The 20,494-nt window shown below is 37.0% G+C and overlaps 1 protein-coding gene across 10 annotated transcripts in view; it reads right to left on the bottom strand.

Moving 5' to 3' along the window:
• Positions 1-20,494, bottom strand: part of GRIK2 (glutamate ionotropic receptor kainate type subunit 2) — a 742,533-nt gene that overhangs the window by 419,180 nt on the left and 302,859 nt on the right. The gene's annotated exons all lie outside the window — the stretch shown is intronic.

The raw sequence follows: 20,494 nt of genomic DNA, 5'->3' as shown, positions 1-20,494 counted from the left end.
ATGCTTTTGAACTGTGGTGTTGGAGAAGACTCTTGAGAATCCCTTGGACTGCAAGGAGATCCAACCAGTCTATTCTAAATATCAGTCCTGGGTGTTCTTTGGAAAGACTGATGCTAAAGCTGAAACTCCAATACTTTGGTCACCTCTTGCGAAGAGTTGACTCATTGGAAAAGACTCTGATGCTGAGAGGGATTGGGGGCAGAAGGAGAAGGGGACGACAGAGGATGAGATGGCTGGATGGCCTGACCAACTCAATGGACATGAGTTTGGGTGAACTCCGGGAGTTGGTGATGGACATGGAGGCCTGGTGTGCTGCAATTCATGGGGTTGCAAAGAGTCAGACATGACTGAGTGACTGAACTGAACTGAACTGAACATACAATTCAGTGCCAGAAAAACAAACAACCCAATCAAAAAGTGGGCAAAAGACCTAAACAGACATATCTCCAAAGAAGACATACAGAGGGCTAACAAATACATGAAAAGATGTTCAACATCACTCACTCATTTTTAGAGAAATAAAAATCAAAACCACAATGAGATATCACCTCACACTGGTCAGAATGGCCATCATCAAAAAGTCTACAAACCATAAATGCTGGAGAAGATGTGGAGAAAGGGAATGCTCTCACACTGTTGTTGGGAATTTGATTTGATACAGCCACTGTGGAAGATGATATGGAGATTCCTTAAAAATCTAGGAATAAAATCACCATTTGTGCCAGTAATCCCACTCTAGGCATATATCCTGAGCAAACCAGGGTTGAAAAGACACATGTATCCCATTGTTCATTGCAGAACTATTTACAATAGCTAGAACATGGAAGCAACCTAGATATCCATCGATGAATTAATGAATAAAGTACTGGTACGTATACACAGTGGAATATTACTCAGCCATAAAAAGGAAAGCATAGAGTCAGTTCTGATGATGTGGATGAACCTAGAGCCTATTAATAGAGTGAAGTATGTCAGAAAGAGAAAAATATTGTTTTCTACCACACATATATGGAATCTAGATAAATGGTACTGATGAATTAATTTACAGGGCAGCAATGGAAAAACAGACATAGAGAATAGACTTATGGACATGGGGAGAGGGGAGGAGAAGGTGAGATGTATGGAAAAGGTAACATGGAAACTTACATTACAATATGTAAAACAGATAGCCGATGGGAATTTGCTGTTTGGCTCAGGAAACTCAAACCAGGGCTCTGTGTCAACCTAGAGGGGTGGGATGGGGAGGGAGATGGGAGGGAGGTTTTAAGCAGGGGATACATGTATACCTATGGCTGATTCATGTTGAGGTTTGACAGAAAACAATAAAATCTGTAAAGCAATTATTCTTCAATAAAAAAATAAATAAATAAAAAGAACCAGCTGACAGTGAAGGCCTGGAGGTCTAGCTGCCAAGTGGGTCATCAAAGGAATCACAAATCTGGTCTCTTCTTCTGGGAGACTGCTATGCTTCCTGCTAGGGAAAATCACACTTCCTTCATATCATTATTATCGGCCACAGTTCTCCTCTCAACCCTGCATCATCAATTATCTCTTCTCTACTGGCTTATTCTCTGTAGAATACAAGTTGATCCCTATTTAACTTTAAGTAAATATTCTCTTGACACTAATTTCCCCACCAGGTATCATTTCATCTCTCTGCTTTCTTTTATAAGAAAGCTCCTAGAAAGGGCTAACTCATTGGAAAAGACCCTGATGCTGAGAAAGATTGAAGGCGGGAGGAGTAGGCAATGACAGAGGATGAGATGGTTGGATGGCATCACTGACTCAATGGACATGAGTTCGAGTAAATTCCGGGAGTTGGTGATAGACAGGGAGGTCTAGCGTGCTGCAGTCCATGGGGTCGCAAAGAGTCATACACGACTGAGCAACTGAACTGAACTGAACTGAAGAGCTGCCTATATTCACAGCCTCTGATTCCTCACCTCTGACTTTCATGCAAACTCACTCTAACCAGGTTTTTATTCCCACTACTCCATGGAAACTATCCTTGTCCAGGTTGCCAAGGATCTCCAGGTTGCTGAGGTCCACCGTAAAGTTTCAGCCTGCATTTCACTTGATATATCAGCAACATCACTCCCTGCTTCCTTGATAGGATATCTTCACTGATTTCCAGGATATTCCATGGTCTTGGATTTCCTCTTGTCTTACAAACTATCTTTTGTCATCTTCTAATGTCTTTTTACTGATCTCAATTTTATGGCTTTAATACTACTCTCAAACGAATAATCCAGTGCAGACCCTGCTGGGCTCTTAGTCTTCTTTATCCCATTGCCTACATCATCATATATCTGGCCGTTAACAAACCCCCAGAACTTGACTTATCCATAGCCATACATACTGTCCCCTTCACAGTCTTCCCAGAGTTAGTTGATGGCAATACCTTTCTTCCAGTTCCTCTGTAGAATATGTCCTTTACCTGTAATGCTCTTCTCCTACTTATTTGGATGGCTTACTCTCATCTGCTTTGACAACACTATTTTTAAACTGTAGTCTTCTCTTTTTATACTTTCAGATTCCTCTTACATTGTCTTCCCCCCTCTGCTGTACTTATCACCTGCTAACTTACTCTATAATTGACATATTTATGATACTAATTACTTATTCTCTGTCTCATTCCACTAGAATACAAACTCCATGGGGGCAGGGAATTTTGTCTGATTACTTCTTGGATGTAACTTCAGTAATTAAAACATGTCTAGAACTTGGTGGATGTTCAAAAACATTCGTTGAATGAATGAATGATCTTTATTTTTGAGAAGCTTGCAGTCCATTTGGGAAAATAAATTATATGTTGAAAAAAAGAATGTCTGCCAGGACCAGGCAGAATGTGCCAAGTGATAAGTGAGTAGGACCCAAAGTGCTAAGACATTGTCTTTTCTAAGGATTCAGAAGACTGGGCTCAATTTGAATAATTCATTCTGGAAGAAAATTGATCATAATCTCTGAAAGTGAAGATGGGAGTAAAACATTTTAGATGAGAGCAATTTAGGGCTTCAATAACACTGCATTTCTGAATTTAAAAGAAAGCTATTTGTTGCCAAGAAGAAATACAAAAAGAGTTCATTCCAACTGGAGGTCTCTTTCTTCTTTGTCTACAAAAGTGCAAAACAATGTCCCACTAATGGACCTTTTGGTTAATGCATATGCAGTGGCTGTTACTAAGAGCTAGGGCTGGCTGCACAGAAGGAAAAAGAAGTCAGTCTGTAAGCCCCATTACAAATCAGATTTTTTTCAAGTCAGTCCATGGCAAAATAAAGAGGGAAGGGAATTAAATAGTTACCTAGAAACAAAAGAAAAAAAACTGAAGTGGGCCAAGGGAAAAGCTTTTAGTAAATGTGAAAAAAATCATGCTGACATTGATGATGGGCCACTTAGAAGTGATTATTTCTAATGGAGCAAAGAAGGGCAGCGGGTGCTGTGAGGTGCAGGCTGGAGTCTCCTCAAAGAGACCCTTGGCTTCCCAACTGTCAATTTGTCTTAGGGCTGGAGCTGGCATTCCATTAATGCATCCTGCCCCTGCATCAGCTGTCCCTAAGTACATCCACTTAGGAGATGAAACAATTTTTGGTACAGCTTCTCTTTGTCTACTGAGTATTTTTTTCAGGGGGCAGTTGAAGGCTAAACTGAAAGAAAAATGGATAAAATTTATCTGTGCCCAAAGTCTCCCCTACTGTCTTTTCCCTCTCATTGATGACCCCTCCAGTGCTTCAGGAACCAAGGGGACTGTAGGCTTTTTCTTCTTCTTCTAGCTAAAGAGAGGAAGACATATTTCTGGTCATTTATACTGACATCCTTACTAACTGGTTTCTAATATGTTTCTCCTGGTGGGATTATTGGTATATTAAACCTTTGCTCCTCAGTTGTGATCTGAAAAATTCTGCCTTCCAAGGAAGGTTGAGGAGAATTTAAGTATCTGAATTCAGCTAAAAAAGGGGGCCCAACCTGCTTTCAGATTGCTTTGGTCAAAGGAAACAGTTTGGATCTCTCAGGAAGCCCTGTTGCAATTTTAACTGCAGGAGACTTACTTCCACAAGACTGAGGGATGTTAAAAGGATTTTTTCTGGACTTGCTTGCTCTCACCTGAAGCCCTAAGGCATGGTCTCTTCTCAGACATGATACTGAGGACCCCTTTGGCTGGCTATTTCCAGCTCTCTATACCATCTTCTTATGCAGATGACACCACCCTTTTGGCAGAAAGCAAAGAAGAACTAAAGAGCCTCTTGATGAAAGTGAAAGAGAGTAAAAAAGTTGGCTTAAAACTCAGCATTCAGAAAACTAAGATCATGGCATCTGGTCCCATCACTTCATAGCAAATAGATGGGGAAACAGTGGAAACAGTGACAGACTTTATTTTCTTGGGTCCCAAAATCACTGCATATGGTGACTGCAGCCATGAGATTAAAAGATGCTTGCTTCTTGGAGGAAAAGCTCTGACCAACCTGCTGCTGCTAAGTCGCTTCAGTAGTGTCCAACTCTGTGCAACCCCATAGACGGCAGCCCACCAGGATCCCCCATCCCTGGGATTCTCCAGGCAAGAACACTGGAGTGGGTTGCTATTTCCTTCTCCAATGCATGAAAGTGAAAAGTGAAAGTGAAGTCACTCAGTTCTGTCCGACTCTCAGCGACCCCATGGACTGCAGCCTACCAGGCTCCTCCGTCCATAGGATTTTCCAGGCAAGAGTACTGGAGTAGGGTGCCATTGCCTTCCCCATGACCAACCTAGATGGCATATTAAAAAGCAGAGACATTACTTTGACAACAAAGGTCTGTCTAGTCAATGCTATGGTTTTTCCAGTAGCGGGTTTTTCCAGTATGGATGTGAGAGTTGGACTATAAAAAAAGCTAAGCACCAAAGAATTGATGCTTTTGAACTGTGGTGTTGGAGAAGACTGTTGAGATTCCCTTGGACTGCAAGGAGATCCAACCAGTCCATCCTAAAGGAAATCAGTCCTGAATATTCATTGGAAGGACTGATGCTGAAGCGGAAACTCCCAATACTTTGGCCACCTGATGCGAAGAACTGACTCATTGGAAAAGACCCTGATGCTGGGAAAGATTGAAGGCAGGAAGAGAAGGGGACAACAGAGGACAAGATTGTTGGATGACATCACCGATTCAATGGACATGAGTTTGAGTCAACTCCGGGAGTTGGCGATGGACAGGGATGCCTGGCATGCTGCAGTCCATGGGGTCGCAGAGTCGGACACGACTGAATGACTGAATTGAACTGAACTGATACCATCTACCTCCCACATGGTATAAACTCCTTTTCTTCCCTTTCTCGGCCAACTAGTGTCAGCTGTAAGTGATATAGGGCTGGTACTGTGGGTTTTATCTTTGGCTATTTTAGCCTTGACTCTTGGCTGACACCTGGTCTGGTATTCTTGACCCTGCCCTGAAGCATGGTGACTCCTGCCTTGTATATCGTAAATTTATTTGCTTGTTTGCTATAAATTTTAATTATCCAAAGTCATTATGGGGCGGATGTCCAGAGTGGTTTAGGAAGGAGACTCAGTTCTAACAATGTAGGAAAATATAGGTAGAAGCTTGAATGTGGATTGTACGTGTATGTGGACTAGGGTCAGCTATGAAATCCAGAGCTAATTATCAGCGAGTAAACATTTCCAATTTGTACCAGCTGTTGGTTACTGCTTGAGGAAATTGGTTGTTAGACATTTTTAATATTACCTCAACCTACTGTGGCCCAGAGGCAAAATGGTAAAATGGCAAAAGCGTGAATTTAGATCCAACCAGACATGAGTATTAATTAATGTGTGACCTTGGGCAAGCTACATAACTTATTTACACCTTCTATGATCCCTGTGATTTCCCTATGTTGCCTGAAAGGATTAAACAAGATGACAGAAATAAAATATGTATCACAGTTTCTGGCACTATTATTATTTTACTTACTTGTTTGTTTATATTCCCAGACCTGACCTACTGTCGGAGGGAAGTAAAAGTTGGGAAGAAGTTAGAAAGGAGCTTCTGGAAAGAGAATGATTCCACCAATTATTTAGAATGTTTAGTCCCTTCTACAATTTCTCTAAAAATAAAAATGATTTTGAAGTATAGTTATTATTACCTCAAATTGCAAATACATAAGATCACATGGTTGATAATCTTTATAGCATTGAACTCAAGTCTTAGTTTATCACATAAGTCTCTGTTTGCATTAAGGATATTGAACAGCATGGTGTATGGTATCTTGGCTCATAACTTTAAAAGAAAAAACACTAAAAAATAGTTTTAAAGGCAATGCTCATATATATTTCCCAGTGAAAACATGATAACTCAGTGAAAATATATCTGTATAGATACAAGATAATAAAGTCCACAATTTGTGATTTCTATTGCTCTAAGAGAATACAAGAGTAGATATTGGAGAATCTGGATGGATGAATAGTTTATGTAATTCTTGGTCTAATTCAGATCTCAACTATGTCCTTTATTTTTATACCTCCAGAACCTGAAACAGTGACCGGCATTTAGTTGGTGATTAACAAATGTTTATGTGACCAATGAATAGAGACACTGTTAGCCCAATTCTAATTATCATGAGCTATGTATATATATGATTAGCTTCTCAGTTATAGACTTCTAAGCCATAACTAAAATTGAAGTCTATCTTTATTGCAAGTCTGCAATGTATTTATGTAATAATGTATTATTATTAATAATAATAAAGATTATATATATATAATAGTAATAATAATAGTTTTACATTTACACAATATTCTGGGGGAATGTATTCCAGGCCAGAATATTGGAGTCGGTAGCCTTTCCCTTCTCCAGGGGATCCTTCCAACCCAGGGATAGAACCCAGGTCTCCCACATTGCAGGCAGATTCTTTACCAGCTGAGCCACAAGGGAAGCTCCACTAAATGATGTGGGGGAATGCATTAGGAGAAGCCAGCAGGTCTTCATCAGGGGTGATGTTGCCCTCAGGGTGTGTGTATATATGCATGTATAAAATTTGGCTGCCCAGGTCTTATTTGCATCACAAAGGATCTTCCATCTTTGTTGTGGCATACTGGATCTTTACTTTCAGCATATGAATTCTTAGTTGTGGCATATGGGATCTAATCTCCTGACCAGGGGTTGAACCTGGACCCCTTGCATTGGCAGTGTGGAGTCTTAGCCACTGGACCACCAGAGAAGTCCCTAGAAATATTTTTGCTTATTGCAACTAGTGGGTGGGGAATTCTACTGACATCTAACAGGTAGAGGCCAGGGATGCTTCTAAACATTCTACCATGTACGAGACAGCTCCCCACAACAAAGAATTATCTGGTCTCAATGTCAACAGTACCAAGGACAAGAAACTCTGGCCTCAGCAATGGATATTTGAGAATGGCACTTAGCACATCACAGTGATGGGTAATTTCATCTTCTTCTTCTCATGCTGAATGCCTTCTGTCCTCATCCATAAGATGTGTATTCCAGCCATTTAGGTAGATTTTCATTATTTAACTTTACTTTGTCTGCCCTTTTATAATAAGGCAGAGACTATTCATCTTAAGTTAAAAAAAAATGACTGAGTGAGTTGTTACAGGGGCATTATGCATCCCTTTTATAGTGACAGTCCTGGTCACTATCTAATCTTTATCTGCTGTAAAACAGAGATACTATATATCATTTATTCATCTCTGCTTATCTCCTATTTTTGTTTGTCTGACAAAAGTTTCTTGGTCACGTGAAACAAAACCATGGTTTAATGTACACATTCTATAGCTTTGGTGAAAACTTTCAGTTCAGTTCAGTTCAGTCACTTAGTCACATCTGACTGTTTGTGACCCCATGAATCGCAGCACTCCAGGCCTCCCTGTCCATCACCAACTCCCGGAGTTCACCCAGACTCACGTCCATTGAGTCAGTGATGCCATCCAGCCATCTCATCCTCGGTCGTCCCCTTCTCCTCCTGCCCCCAATCCCTCCCAGCCTCAGAGTCTTTGCCAATGAGTCAACTCTTTGCATGAGGTGGCCAAAGTATTGGAGTTTCAGCTTTAGCATCAGTCCTTCCAGTGAAAACTTTGGGTCCTCAAAAATGTATACAGTACAACAGTTACACAGATCATATTACTACTTCAGTTGAGTAATTTCTGGAGGTCTTAGTACTTCCTTGTCTGGAGAAAACTGTCTACATTGGAGCTTTGCCATGCAGAGATATTCAGAGTTAACTATGGACCCCAGGTAGCTCAGTTGGTAAAGAATCTGCCTGCAATGCAGGAGACCCCAGTTCAGTTCCTGGGTCTGGAAGACCTGCTGGAGAAGGGATGGGCTACCCACTCCAGTATTCTTGGGCTTCCCTTGTGACTCAGCTGGTAAAGAATCCACCTGCAGTGTGGGAGACCTGGGTTGGGAAGATCCCCTGGAGAAGGGAAAGGCTACCCTACCCACTCCACTATTCTGGCCTGGAGAATTCCATGGACTGTATAGTCCATGGGGTCACAAAGAGTCAGACACGACTGAGTGACTTTCACTTATGGACCCCAGACTCCTATTTAGCTTCAGATGCCAAGTCCCTCCTCACATGCCAGTACGTACAGAAGTTTGTTTCTTTCGTTGTCAGTCACCCCTCACTTGTGGTTCATTGATTATTCCTTACTTGTGACTGTTGTGAGAAGGTAGGGAATTGTAATGAAGAACCTGAGTGCTGGGTTCAGTACTTGGAATTCAGATCCCAAGTCTGACACTTAGTAGTATTTTACCTTAGACAGTTTCTTAATGTCTTTATGACTCAGATTCCACACTTGTATTCATGGGAACAATAAAAGAGAGTTGTGAAAGTAGAAAATGAGGAATGTGTGCTAAGTACGCAGACCATAACACTCATGCATCAAGTTCTCAGTAGAAATTTTGTCATGATGATCAATATTGATATTTATCTCTCATGTGTCAGATCTTCCCTGTCTCTTCTCTGTGTTAATGGTGATGGAATAATTCCCCTTACAAATGTCTCTGTTTCACTCCTTTCCATATATTCTTGGTTGAAGATCAGGAATTTTAAGATAGCACTGGCAGAGACAAAATGTAGCATGTTTAATTTCTCTCTGGCAAGAAATGTAATATGTTTTGCTTACAAAGAATCTCAAAAGTCTTCCTCAATTTTCTATAGTGATATCTTTCACAAATCTTAAATGTAAAGGAAGAATATCTACAAAAACATTGTAGTTATTACAGAAAGCAGTTTGATATGTTATTCTTGTTTTGTTTTCTGTTTTCAATTTTTTTCTGGTATAACTGAAGTGAACTAAAGTACATATATTTAAAGGATGAAATTTGATCAGTTTTGAATCAAGAAATCATAGCTACCATCAACATAAATATTTCCATCACCCATGAAGATTTCCTCATGCCCTTTTGTAACTATGTTTACTTTTTACTTTTTCATATAAGGCCAGGAGGTAAGAACAAGAACAAGAGGTAAGAACAAGGAGGTAGATTTACGCAAATCTTATTTTCTGAACTAGACATACAGAATTATAACTGAATTATGAAGAAAGTAACAAAAGCTTTTCCTTTGAAATCCAAGTGGGACATGGAGTTGTGTCAGAATACAGATTCTTAGATCCCATGACTGTATAGTATTTACTCATTTGATCATTCAACAAATATACCTATAACCATCTACTAGGTTCTGTTCCATGTGAGGACACGGGGCTAAAGTAGATAAATTCCCTGGAAAGACTTATTGAGGAGAGAAGCAATAAACTAAAATCTTATGAGATGAGTAGGATGCATTACTTTTTTTAATGCAATTTGAAAAGAAGTGGCAACAACAGAAAAATACTGTTGAAAGCACTAAGTTGTGAGATGTCTTATCACAAAAAGAATTTTCAAATATTATTAATATATAGTAAGGCTTCCATAACAAAGCTGAATTTTTCATAATGGGCCCTAGTTTTAGAACAGACAGTGAAGAAGAGAAGCATGACTCATGTTTAAAATAAGTATATATTAATGCAATTTAAAAATACTGAATTATGTTCAGAATTCTTAGAGAGAAAATCAGACTAGTCAAGAGCAGTAAAGTTCAGGATGATTTATAGATAATGGTGCAAAAAAAAATCAGCAATTTATCAAATCAGTTCTATAAAGAGAATTTTCAATAAATCAAGTTCATAATTTCTTAAAGGACAACATAAAATTTACTTGCTTAGGGAATGTATATAGTATGCTACTGTGCTCCAGTTTTCTTTGAAAATAGTTTATATCTTAAAGTTAATAGATATTTAAAATGTTTAATAAACAAACCTTCAGAAAGACAAAATAGCCCCTCTAGTATTTATTGTTGAGCTTACTATGTGACACTTATTTTACTCATATTGTCTCATGTGAATTCAAAACAACTCAGTTATGTATCATGTCTTCCATTTAAGGGAGAAATTGATGATAGCCAGTTGACACACTTGCAGATAAAAACCTACAGCTTTATGATTACAAGCTGGATCATAATCCAACAGTTACTGACAGAAAAGCTAATCTCCTGGAAGGGAGATCAGTAGTGTATAATTTTAGAAGAGTGAACATCTGTCACAATTAAGTTTATAATTAAAGTGATGAATTAAGCTTCTACATAATAACAAATATAGTTTAAGAGGTAAATATCAAAATAGTTAATGGCCATTACCTCTTTTTGGTAAGATTGTGGTGGATTTTGAGTCTTTTTCCTTTTCTGCTTATAATCAAGTCTTTCTACAGTCAATATGTCTTATGTTTTCTAGTAGTCAGGATAAACCAAATGATTTTGTGATTAAAAAGAAAATCAGCACCTGAATCTCAGCAGCTTCACAACATGCAAGTTTACTGCCATCTCCTACAACTTGTCTAACATGGATTGGTAGGGTGGCTCAGTACATTGCGTTTGCTCTAGGACCTCTGTGTGGACATTGCTATCATCATCATCATGGCATGGGGAAGAAAATGTTACAAACTGATCATTAAAGCCTCCTGCAAGAAGTGATTCAGTATTCTTGCTCACATTTCACCACTTAAAGAAAATCACATGACTTTGCTTAGCTTCACAGTTTGTGAGAAAATGCAATTCTGATTTGTGCCTAAAACCAGAGCCAAGTACATTTGGTGAATAGCACTTAATATCTATAAAACTTAATAACTTTTAATGTTCTAAAATATATTACATAGTTTTTAAAAATCTACTTATTTAAAAATTAATTACACCAATTCTCCTGGAAAGTTTATTGACTCCTATTAACCAACATTATGATGCTAAAACCAAGATTATTTCTAGTGTTGCTCCTGGGAAACTATTGACATCTCCAACCTGTCCAGTTATATTCAGTCACTTTAAGTTCCAGGGTTGGCTGTCTCCATAGGGTTACTTCTTAAATGGTTATACGCTGAGGTCAGGGCATACTAGATTCTTCATGATCTTTTCTGACCTACTTGTTCTTATTCTTAGACATTCCTAGCTGACATACTCTCTGTTTCAAACACAGTAGACATGTCACCATGCTACAAATTCACCACACTCATTCACAGCTCTGTACCTTTGGAATTTCTTGTCCTACCTAACCTTCATATATCTTGAGACTCAATTTAAATGTCAACTATATTTACTATCTCTAACAAGCTGATCTCCTTGCTCTCACTTCCTGTTTTGTCATAATACTTTTTACGTGACATGTTTAGCACTTAACATACTGCCTTGTAATTTACTTTCAATACCAGATTTTAAATACTTGAAGAATAGGAAATGTTTTACTCACATTTGGTTCTTCTTTGGCCAATAAAGGGCTTCATTAGAAATTAATTTATTTAATCAGTATGTATCATCAGTATAAAGTAAGTTTACAAAGAAAAAAATGACTTTAAAATAATAATTTCCTTCAACTATATCTTCAAATGAAGTATGATGTTATAGGAGCTAATGCAAAATGACTTCCCTCGATCTAACACTGAGAAGTGATGAAGAAGTTAGCCCAGATTAAAGAAGAATGGTGAAACTTAGCTGAACCACATGTCCTGCTTTGAAATGTGAATCCATAAACAGTCTATGTTAGTTGACTGTCTATCAACTAGGCCAATATATTTAAAAATCAATGTGGTATCATCAACAAATATATTTTAATATAACTCAAATTTGCCTAGATTTAAATTTAGAAATTCCAAGTATATTATCCAAAACAATCTACAGATTTAAGGCAATCCCTACCAACATCCCAATGGCATTTTTTTCAGGACTAGAAAATTCCATCCTAACATTCATTTGGAATCTCAAGAGATCAAAAATGGCTAAAACAATATAAAAAAAAATCAACCTAAATTGGAGGTCTCGTACTTCCTAATTTCAAAAGGTATTATAAAGCTACATAAATCAAAACAATATGGTAGTAGCACAAAGACAGACAAACGAAATAGAATAGAAAGGCTAGAAATAAATCCTCACATATATAGTCAAATGATTTTCAACAAGGATTCCAACACCATTCAGTAGGGAAAGGATTCTTCTAAACAATTAGTGTTAAGAAAATTGGATATCCACATGCAAAAGAAGAAAACTGTATGGATCCTCACCTTACACAGCAGACAAAAACTAACTCAAAATGGAGAAAGATCTAAATTTAAGATGCAAAATTATAAAAACATAGGGTAAAAAGCTCATAACATTTGGAGATTTGGCAATGATTTCTGGTATGTGATACAAAAGGCACATAAAACAAAAGCAAAAATAAATAAAACTACAAAATAAAAAACTTCTGTGTATCAAAGAATACAATAAACAGAGTGAAAAGTCAACCCATGAGTTGAGAGAAAATATTTATAAATCATGTATCCAATAAGGGGGGCAATCTCCAGAATATATAAAGAACTCCTATAGCTCAATAACAAAATTTCAAACTATCTGATACAAAATTGGGCAACAAACTTAAATAGACATTTTTCCAAATAAAATATACAAAAAGCAAACAAGAATATGAAAAAAAATGTACAACATGATTAACCATTCAGTTAAGTTTAGTCACTCATTTGTGTTCAACTCTTTGTGACCCCATGGACTGCAACATGCACGGCCTCCCTGACCAACACCAACTCCAGGAGTTTATTCAAACTCGTGTCCATTGAGTTGGTGATGCTATCCAACCATTTCATCCTCTGTTGTCCCCTTCTCCTCCTGCCTTCAATCTTTGCCAGCATCAGGGTCTTTTCAAATGAGTTAGTTCTTCACATCAGATGGCCAAAGTATTCGAGTTTCAGCTTCAGCATCAGTCCTTCCAATGAATATTTAGGACTGATTTCCTTTAGGATGGACTGATTGAATCTCCTTGCAGTCCAAGGGAATCTCAAGAGTCTTTTCCAACACCACAGTTCAAAAGCATCAATTCTTTGGTGCTCAGCTTTCTTTATAGTCCAACTCTCACATCCATACGTGACTACTGGAAAAACCACAGTTTTGACTAGACAGACCTTTGTTGGTAAAGTAATATCTCTGCTTTTTAATACACTCTCTAGGTTTGTCATAACTTTTCTTCCAAAGAGCAAGCATCTTTTAATTTCATGGCTGCAGTTACCATCTGCAGTGATTTTGGAGCCCCCCAAAATAAAGTCAGCCACTGTTTCCACTGTTTCCCCATCCATTTGCCATGAAGTGATGGGACAGGATGCCATGATATTAGTTTTCTGAATGTTGAGCTTTAAGCCAACTTTTTCACTAGGGGAATGTACATCAAAACCACAATGAGATAGCAATAAAATATTAGCTCATACCCAGCAGGATGACTACTATCAAAAACAAAAACAGAAAATAATGTGTTGGTAAGGATGTAGAGAAAGTGAAACCTGCATTCACTGTTGGAAGGAATGTAAAATGGTGTATTCTCTATGGAAAACAGTACGGTGTTTCCTCAAAAAATTAAACACAGACTAATCACCTTTTGTTATTCAGTCTCTAACCATATAATCTGTTAATTCAACTTCTGTATATATAACCAAAAGAAGGGGTCTTGAAGAGATATTTATACACTCATGTTCATAGAACATGTTATTATTCACAATAACCAAATGAAAGAAGTAACTACAGTATCCATTGACAGAAGAATGAATAAACAAAATATAGAAACCACAAATGATGGAATATGGAATACTACTCAGCCTTAAAACAGGAAAGGCATTCTGACACATACTACAACATGAGTAAACCTCAAAGATACTATACTAAGTGAAATACACCACTCACAAAACTATAAAAAGTGTATGATTCTACTTATATGTGGTATCCAGTGTAGTCAAATTCTTAGAAACAGAAAACATAATGTTGGCTGCCAGGGACTAAACGGAGGGGATATGGGGCATTGTGACTTAATCAGTATAGAGTTTCAGTTTTGTAAGATGAAATTGTTTTAGAGATTGGTTTACAGCAATGTGAATACACATAATATTATTGAACTGTAATATTATAAATAGTTAAGATGGTAAACAGTATGTGTATTTTATCACAATTAAAAAATTTACAAGTTTTGAGTACAATATTATGGTTTTGTATATGTGTTTTAATAAAACTATAACTAAACATTGCACACATGTTTCAAGTCTGTCTCTACTCTAAACTAACAAACAACAGAGTTGCAAAAAATATTAGTTCTACAAAGTCTTGTAGAGCCTATCCTAATCTCCAAACCAGTGGTAATAAGTTACACAACAATAAACAGTATTGAGATAAAATTAATATATACAACTATATAAATGATATCACATTCGGTCAATGCATATGTAAAATCTGTCCAATATAACTTAGATTTATTCCATTCTAACAACAACAACAACAAAAAAAAAACCCAGACTTTGAAGAATTATCGCTTTAACAGGCAGAGAAGAAAAATATTTTGTGTATCTCTCTTACCAACAACCTCTGTAAATACTCTCTGATCTTTATCATAAGGTAAGGACATAAAGAATTTTTTGTCAAAAGTGTAAAAGCTAAGATCTGGACAGTGTGTGAAAGGCCTTATAGATTTGGCTTCTTTAGATTCATGGGATTAGATATAGTAGACAAAGACAAAGCCTGAAGAACTATGAATATAGGTTAATAACACTGTATAGGAAGGAGTCAGTGACAAAAACCATCCCCAAGCAAAAGAAATGCAAGGCAAAGTGGTTGTTTGAGGAGGCCTTACAAATAGCTGAAAAAAGAACAGAAGCAAAAGGCAAAGGAGAAAGGGAAAGAAATACCCAGCTGAATGCAGAGTTCCAGAGAAAAGCAAAGAGAGATTTTAAAAAAGCCTTCTTAAATGAACAATGCAAGGAAATAGAGGAAAACAATAGAATGGGAAAGACTAGCAATCTCTTCAGGAAAATTAGATACCAAGGGAACATTTCTTGTAAGGATGAGCACAATCAAGGACAGAAATGGCAAGGACTTAACAGAAGCAGAAAAGATAAAGAAGTGGCAAGAATACTCAGAAGAACTATATGAAAAAGGAGTTAATAACCTGGATAACCATGATGGTGTGTTCCCTCACTTAGAGCCAGACATCCTGCAGTGTGAAGTCAAGTGCGCCTTAGGAAGCATTATTACAAACAAAGCTAGCTGAGGTAATGGGATACAAGCTAAGCTATTTCAAATCCTAAAAGATGATACTGTGAGAGTGCTCCACCCAATATGCCAGCAAATTTGGAAAATTCAGCAGTGTCCATAGGACTGGAGAAGGTCAGTTTTCATTCCAATCTCAAAGAAAGGCAATGACAAAGAATGTTCAAACTGCCATACAACTGCGTTCATTTCACATGCTAGCAAAATAATGCTCAAAATCCTCCAAGATAGGCTTCAACAGTACATGAACTGAGAACTTCCAGATGTTCAAGCTGGATTTAGAAAAGGCAGAGGAACCAGGGATCAAATTGCCAACATTCACTGGATCACAGAAAAATAACAAGGAAGTTCCAATAAAACACCTACTTCTGTTTCTTTGACTATGCTAAAGCTTTTGACTGGTCTGGATTACAACAAATTGTGGAAAATTCTTAAAGAGATGGGAATACCAGACCACCTTACCTTCCACATGAGAAACCCATATATAGGTCAAGAAGCAACTGTTAAAACCATACATGGAAATATGGACTGGTTCAAAACTCTGAAAGAAGTATGTCATGACTTTATATTGTCACCCTGCTTATTCGACTTATATGCAGAGTACAACATGCAAAATGATGGGCTGAGTGATGCAGAAGTTGGAATCAGGATTGCCGGGAGAAATAACAACCTCAGATATGCAGATGATATCACGCTAATGGCAGAAAGTGAAGATGAACTAAAGAGCCTCTTGATGAGGGTGAAAGAGGAGAGTGAAAAAGCTGGCTTAAAACTCAACATTCAAAAACTGAAGTTCATGGCACCAAGTCCCATCACTTCATGGCAAATAGATGGGAAATAAGTGGAAACAGTGACAGACTTCATTTTCTTGGGCTCCAAAATCACTTCCAATGGTGACTGCATCCATGAAAGTAAAAGATACTTGCACTTTGGAAGAAAAGCTACGACAAACCTAGACAGTGTATTCAAAAGCAAAGACATAACTTTGCCAACAAAGGTGCATATAGTCAAAGCTATGGTTTTTCCAGTTGTCATGTATGGATGTGAGAGTTGGACCATTAATAAGGCTGAGTGCCAAAGAATTTACCCTCTCAAATTCTGTGAAGAAGATTCTTGACAGTCTCTTGGACAGTAAAGACATCAAACCAGTCAATCCTAAAGGAAATCAACCCTGAATATTCACTAATGATAAACCGGAAGCTCCAATACTTTGGCCACCTGATGGAAAGAGATGACTCATTGGAAAAGATACTGATGCTTGTAAACATTGATGATAGAGGATGAAATGGTTGGATGGAATGAATTTGAGCAAACTCTGAGAGACAGTTAAGGACAGGGAAGCATGGCATGCAGCAGTCCTCAAAGTCAGAGAGTCAGACATGACTTAGTGACTGAACAACATATAAATATAAATATCTTAGCTATGTACTTCTTTCTCTCCCCAACTTTATTGAGATATAATTGATATATAACTTTGTATAAGTTTAAGCCATACAACATGATGACTTCATACATGTACACATTGTAAAACGATGATCATATTAGGGTCATTAATACCTCCATTACCTCTCAAATTTACCATTTCTTCTTTTATAGGGGGGTGGTGGTGAAAACATTTAAGGTCTAACTCTTTTAACAACTTTCAAAAATATAATACACCATTGTGAAGATTAGTCATGATACTATACATTAGATCTCCAGAACATATTTTTCTTATATCTGGAAGTTTGTACACTTACGCCAATATCTCCCCATTTTCCCTATCCCTCAACCCCTGGTAATTATCACTCTATGTTTGTCTGACTTTGGCTTCTTTAGATTCCATATGTAAATGAGATCATATAATATCCGTCTTTCTTTGACTTATTTTACTTATTATAGGGGCCTCAGGGTCTATCCATATTGTTGGAAATGTCAGCATTTTCCTCTCTCTCAGGGTTGAGTAGTATCCATGTGTATATTATTCATACATGCATGTAGTTCAGACAGTAAAGTGTCTGCCTACAATGCAGGAGACCTGGGTTCAATCCCTGGGTCGAGAAGATCCCCTGGAGAAGGAAATGGCAACCCACTCCAGTATTCTTGCCTGGAAAATCCCATGGACTGAGGAGCCTGGTAGGCTACAGTCCATGGGGTCGCAAACAGTCGGACACGACTGAGCGACTTCACTTTCACTTTCATACATCTTTTTATCCATTTATCCTTAGACAAACACTTAGGTTGTTTTCATTTCTTGGCTACTGTGAATAATGTTGAAATGAACAGCAGATATTTCTTTGAGATAATGGTTTCATTTTGGGGGGTAGATACCCAGAAGTAGGATTGCTGTATTATACAGTATTTTTATTTCGAGTTTTTTGAAAAACCACTGTACTGTTTCTTATAGCAGCTGTGCCAATTTATGTTTCCATCAATAGTGCACAAGCATCTCTCTTCTCCAGATCCTCACCAACACTTATTATTTATTGTCAACAGATGTGAGGTGATATCTCACTGTGATTTTTATTTTAATTTCCCTGATGGTTAGTGATGTTGAGCATCTTTTCATGTAACTCTTGGCTACTTATTTGTCTCCTGTTCCGGCCCTCTCATCATTTTAATTGAATTGTTTGTTTTTTTCTATTGAGCATCAGGTTACTTCTTAATATATAATAGGTGATGTTTCCTTTAAAAACAGATAAAAAACAAATTTTAAAGATTATGCTTAAACATTGATCTAGTTCCTTGGCTGAGTTTCCAATGACATCTGATGGTATTTATAAGAAAAAAACTGCATCAGTTCCTTCGGTCTCTCAATATGCCAATAAGAGCTCCTTGACCTTCATCCACACTTTAGAAAAGGGAATTATAACTTTCATTTCTCATTGTGTTGGAGAAAGCAATGGCAACCCACTCCAGTACTCTTGCCTGGAGAATCCCAGGGACAGGGGAGCCTGGTAGGCTGCCGTCTATGGGGTCTCACAGAGTCAGACACGACTGAAGCGACTTAGGAGCAGCATTTCTCATTGTGTATAGAGTAATTAACAAGTTAGTATTAAGCTTTCAAGGGCTGACTTAAGTTTCTTTTTTTAATGCCAACACAGTTATTTCAATTGGATAAAAGCATAAAAAGTTCATTGTGAAAATGGAACAGATTTTTAAAAAATGCTTAATTGACAAATCATACTCATCAGTCCTACAAATATCAGTTTATATAAAATCTTTTAAAAATTAAATTAAAAAGTAAAACTATTTCTAAACTTGTTGAAATAGATATTATAAAATATTTTATCTATCAGTGCTTGATTATTTGAAATCATAATTATTTACACTTGAAAATTTTTATCATATTTATGTTACAATATTCTTCCTCCATATTACAACTAATACAAAGCTGTTTAAAATACTCCAAGGACAAACATATTTAGCAGAATTAAAGCTACTCAATGTGGAAGTTCAGACAATGAATATATATTTTTAATAAGTGATTAATAATGTTTGTCAATATTAAATCACTACAAATCATTCTAGTTTTATTTGAAATTTTAAAATTTGCTTTTATCTATAAAATATGACTTTATTATACTGACAAATTTGACTTACTATCAATTATTTTTCAAAATATGATAATTTGCATAATATTAAAGATTAGATGGATCAATGTTTCTCATGCTGATCCCATCATGATTACTTGGGTACTTATTAGGAAAAAACTCTCAGGCCACATCCCACACCTACTAAGTCAAAAGCTGGGAGTAAAGCCAGCAAGCAGTGTTTTAGCACATTTCCCTAATGATTTTAATACACACTAAAGTTTGAGAATGACTAGACTAGGTTATGGTATAGGAAAAACTATCTCCCAAACCACAGCAATTTAACAGAACAAGATTTTATGTCACATAAAAGCAAGGTCTGCTATAGATCTAAATAATTTCCCAAGGCAGGTCTCTTTGATATTTTAGCTCAGTATTTTGAGATACTTCAAACAGTACAGGCAATTAAACGCTTCCACCCAGAAATGAGGAACACTCCTGCCTACATTCCATCGCCTAAAACAATCCATGTGGTTACACCTAAATCCAAGGATTAGGTGTGAGACTTCAATCTCTGTCTGTCTATAAGTAGAATTAGCCACATACTGATAAACATTAGTAATGCCTATCACAATTAGTTATGTGTCCTATTCCAATTGCAAGTCCTTGAATACAACCCTAGAGTTACTGAGTAATAGCAGTTAGCCTAGAAATCTCTAGTATTAACAGTAGCCCTGGAAATCCCATTACTTGATATCAATTAAATTTAAGAATCAGAGCTGTGGACTGTATTTTAATATCTGTTATACAATAAATTTTCTTTTATCAAAAGGAAGATGACTGAGTTTACAGAAATGCAAGAATTTGTGATGAGTAAAGTAATACCTTTGGTTATTATATGAAGGCAAGGAAAGGTGTATATTAGTTTTGCATCATCATTAGCTTCCACTAACCAAAGCTCTATGTATGATAGGATAGATTTAGTACATTTTTAATGCATTTATGCAAAAAATTCATTTCTCAAGGTTCGTTTTGAATCATTGAAATACAAACAGAGTGGACACTGTGCCACCTCCAAATTGGAATAATTCTAAAATAATGATGCCCAATTAGCCTGTCTAGAACTGGGTGTGAACTCTTTTTTGCTTTTCAAAATGTTTGATTCTAGAGAACTTTGCCCCCAAATATAGTTTATATACCTTATATTTAAAACAAGATAAACATTTACAGAATGTTGAATAGGAAACAAAAAACTGTTTCAGAAGGCAGTTGTGTTCACCTGATGTACAATGAATATCATTGTTTTAACCCATTCAGGATCTCAATTTTTAAAAAGTATTTCTGATACAGAACCAATTTATTTTAAATCAAGTATCTGATAAATGATGTATTACATCTTGCAGAACTG

Source organism: Bubalus bubalis, chromosome 10 (assembly GCF_019923935.1).
Source record: "Bubalus bubalis isolate 160015118507 breed Murrah chromosome 10, NDDB_SH_1, whole genome shotgun sequence".
Taxonomy (NCBI): domain Eukaryota; kingdom Metazoa; phylum Chordata; class Mammalia; order Artiodactyla; family Bovidae; genus Bubalus; species Bubalus bubalis.
Note: the sequence above shows the minus strand (reverse complement) of the source record. Positions and strands in the feature narration are given on the sequence as shown.